General features: G+C 42.0%; 1 long non-coding RNA gene across 1 annotated transcript; it reads left to right on the forward strand.

Annotated features, from left to right (window-relative positions):
* The first annotated feature begins 428 nt into the window (after positions 1 to 428).
* LOC127920595 (uncharacterized) lies at positions 429 to 2,917 on the forward strand. The gene is made up of 3 exons (XR_008106696.1): positions 429 to 444; positions 502 to 558; positions 2,840 to 2,917. It is a non-coding gene; the product is annotated as an uncharacterized LOC127920595 (long non-coding RNA).
* The last annotated feature ends 1,127 nt before the right edge of the window (positions 2,918 to 4,044 follow it).

Raw genomic sequence — 4,044 nt, forward strand, 5'->3', positions numbered from 1 at the left:
AGATGGGGAGATAAAGAGATGGTTAGGATACAGTGTATGTCCTAGGTAAAGACGCTCAGATGGGGAGATAAAGAGATGGTTAGGATACAGTGTATGTCCTAGGTAAAGACACTCAGATGGGGAGATAAAGAGATGGTTAGGATACAGTGTATGTCCTAGGTAAAGACGCTCAGATGGGGAGATAAAGAGATGGTTAGGATACAGTGTATGTCCTAGGTAAAGACACTCAGATGGGGAGATAAAGAGATGGTTAGGATACAGTGTATGTCCTAGGTAAAGACGCTCAGATGGGGAGATAAAGAGATGGTTAGGATACAGTGTATGTCCTAGGTAAAGACACTCAGATGGGGAGATGAAGAGATGGTTAGGATACAGTGTATGTCTTAGGTAAAGACGCTCAGATGGGGAGATAAAGAGATGGTTAGGATACAGTGTATGACCTAGGTAAAGACACTCAGATGGGGAGATAAAGAGATGGTTAGGATACAGTGTATGTCCTAGGTAAAGACTCTCAGATGGGGAGATAAAGAGATGGTTAGGATACAGTGTATGTCCTAGGTAAAGACTCTCAGATGGGGAGATAAAGAGATGGTTAGGATACAGTATGTCCTAGGTAAAGACGCTCAGATGGGGAGATAAAGAGATGGATTAGGATACAGTATGTCCTAGGTAAAGACGCTCAGATGGGGAGATAAAGAGATGGTTAGGATACAGTGTATGTCCTAGGTAAAGACACTCAGATGGGGAGATAAAGAGATGGTTAGGATACAGTGTATGTCCTAGGTAAAGACACTCAGATGGGGAGATAAAGAGATGGTTAGGATACAGTGTATGTCCAGGTAAAGACACTCAGATGGGGAGATAAAGAGATGGTTAGGATACAGTGTATGTCCTAGGTAAAGACACTCAGATGGGGAGATAAAGAGATGGTTAGGATACAGTGTATGTCCCTAGGTAAAGACGCTCAGATGGAGAGATAAAGAGATGGTTAGGATACAGTGTATGACCTAGGTAAAGACACTCAGATGGGGAGATAAAGAGATGGTTAGGATACAGTGTATGTCCTAGGTAAAGACACTCAGATGGGGAGATAAAGAGATGGTTAGGATACAGTATGTCCTAGGTAAAGACACTCAGATGGGGAGATAAAGAGATGGTTAGGATACAGTATGTCCTAGGTAAAGACGCTCAGATGGGGAGATAAAGAGAGATGGATTTAGTATACAGTGTATGTCCTAGGTAAAGACACTCAGATAGGGAGATAAAGAGATGGTTAGGATACAGTATGTCCTAGGTAAAGACACTCAGATGGGGAGATAAAGAGATGGTTAGGATACAGTGTATGTCCTAGGTAAAGACGCTCAGATGGGGAGATAAAGAGATGGTTAGGATACAGTGTATGTCTAGGTAAAGACACTCAGATGGGGAGATAAAGAGATGGTTAGGATACAGTGTATGTCCTAGGTAAAGACACTCAGATGGGGAGATAAAGAGATGGTTAGGATACAGTATGTCCTAGGTAAAGACGCTCAGATGGGGAGATAAAGAGATGGTTAGGATACAGTGTATGTCCTAGGTAAAGACACTCAGATGGGGAGATAAAGAGATGGTTAGGATACAGTATGTCCCTAGGTAAAGACGCTCAGATGGGGAGATAAAAGAGATGGTTAGGATACAGTGTATGTCCTAGGTAAAAGACGCTCAGATGGAGAGATAAAGAGATGGTTAGGATACAGTGTATGTCCCTAGGTAAAGGCGCTCAGATGGAGAGATAAAGAGATGGTTAGGATACAGTGTATGTCCTAGGTAAAGACACTCAGATGGAGAGATAAAGAGATGGATTTAGGATACAGTGTATGTCCCTGAGGTAGGGCAACGCTCAGATGGGAGATAAAGAGATGGTTAGGATACAGTGTATGTCCCTGGTAAAGACAGCTCAGATGGAGAGATAAAGAGATGGTTAGGATACAGTGTATGTCCTAGGTAAAGACGCTCAGATGGGTAGATAAAGAGATGGTTAGGATACAGTGTATGTCCTAGGTAAAGACACTCAGATGGGTAGATAAAGAGATGGATTTAGGATACAGTGTATGACCTAGGTAAAGACACTCAGATGGGTAGATAAAGAGATGGTTGGGATACAGTGTATGTCCCTGGTAAAGACACTCAGATGGGGGAGATAAAGAGATGGTTAGGATACAGTGTATGTCCCTGGGGTAAAGACACTCAGATGGGGAGATAAAGAGATGGTTAGGATACAGTGTATGTCCTAGGTAAAGACACTCAGATGGGAGATAAAGAGATGGTTAGGATACAGTGTATGCCTAGGTAAAGACACTCAGATGGGGAGATAAAGAGATGGTTAGGATACAGTGTATGTCCTAGGTAAAGACGCTCAGATGGGAGATAAAGAGATGGATTTAGGATACAGTGTATGTCCTAGGTAAAGACACTCAGATGGGAGATAAAGAGATGGTTAGGATACAGTGTCCCCTAGGTAAAGACACTCAGATGGGGAGATGAAGAGATGGTTAGGATACAGTGTATGTCCTAGGTAAAGACACTCAGATGGGGAGATAAAGAGATGGTTAGGATACAGTGTATGTCCTAGGTAAAGACACTCAGATGGGGAGATAAAGAGATGGTTAGGATACAGTGTATGTCCTAGGTAAAGACACTCAGATGGGGGAGATAAAGAGATGGTTAGGATACAGTGTATGTCCCTGGGTAAAGACACTCAGATGGGAGATAAAGAGATGGTTAGGATACAGTGTATGTCCTAGGTAAAAGGCTCAGATGGAGAGATAAAGAGATGGTTAGGATACAGTGTATGTCCTAGGTAAAGACGCTCAGATGGGGAGATAAAGAGATGGTTAGGATACAGTGTATGTCCTAGGTAAAGACGCTCAGATGGGGGAGATAAAGAGATGGTTAGGATACAGTATGTCCTAGGTAAAGACGCTCAGATGGAGAGATAAAGAGATGGTTAGGATACAGTGTATGTCCTAGGTAAAGATGCTCAGATGGGGAGATAAAGAGATGGTTAGGATACAGTGTATGTCCCTAGGTAAAGACACTCAGATGGAGAGATAAAGAGATGGTTAGGATACAGTGTATGTCCTAGGTAAAGACACTCAGATGGGGAGATAAAGAGATGGTTAGGATACAGTGTATGTCCTAGGTAAAGACACTCAGATGGGAGATAAAGAGATGGTTGGGGATACAGTGTATGTCCTAGGTAAAGACACTCAGATGGGGAGATAAAGAGATGGTTAGGATACAGTGTATGTCCCTAGGTAAAGACACTCAGATGGGGAGATAAAGAGATGGATTTAGGATACAGTGTATGTCCTAGGTAAAGACACTCAGATGGGGAGATAAAGAGATGGTTAGGATACAGTGTATGTCCTAGGTAAAGACACTCAGATGGGGAGATAAAGAGATGGTTAGGATACAGTGTATGTCCTAGGTAAAGGCGACTCAGATGGGGAGATAAAGAGATGGTTAGGATACAGTGTATGTCCTAAGTAAAAAGACACTCAGACTGAGATGTTAGAATATACAGATGTGCTACCTTATTTTGATCACTCTATTGTCCCAGATAATTTTCCTGCTCAGCAAAATGCAAAATGTAGTGTATTCAAGGTTTTAAAAGGCTTCTAAAGTTTGTAATTTTCCACTGAAATGAATCAATCCCTAAACATGTCCATTAACTAAAACATTTCCTGTTGCTGCAGGATTAGTTTTCTGCTGTGAGAAGCAGGGTCAAATTAAGATAGCACATCTGTCCTGGAGAAGGAGACAAAGACAGACGAATGTTGACCTGTATGTGTCTTGGTAGAGTTAACTGTATGTTCTGAAATAGGACCCAAACAGAGGTTAACTGATGTTCTGATACAGGACCCAAACAGAGTTAACTGATGTTCTGATACAGGACCCAATCAGAGAGTTAACTGATGTTCTGATACAGGACCCAATCAGAGAGTTAACTGATGTTCTGATATAGGACCAAACAGAGAGTTAACTGATGTTCTGATACAGGAC

This window comes from Oncorhynchus keta, unplaced genomic scaffold (genome assembly GCF_023373465.1).
Source record: "Oncorhynchus keta strain PuntledgeMale-10-30-2019 unplaced genomic scaffold, Oket_V2 Un_contig_19977_pilon_pilon, whole genome shotgun sequence".
NCBI lineage: Eukaryota > Metazoa > Chordata > Actinopteri > Salmoniformes > Salmonidae > Oncorhynchus > Oncorhynchus keta.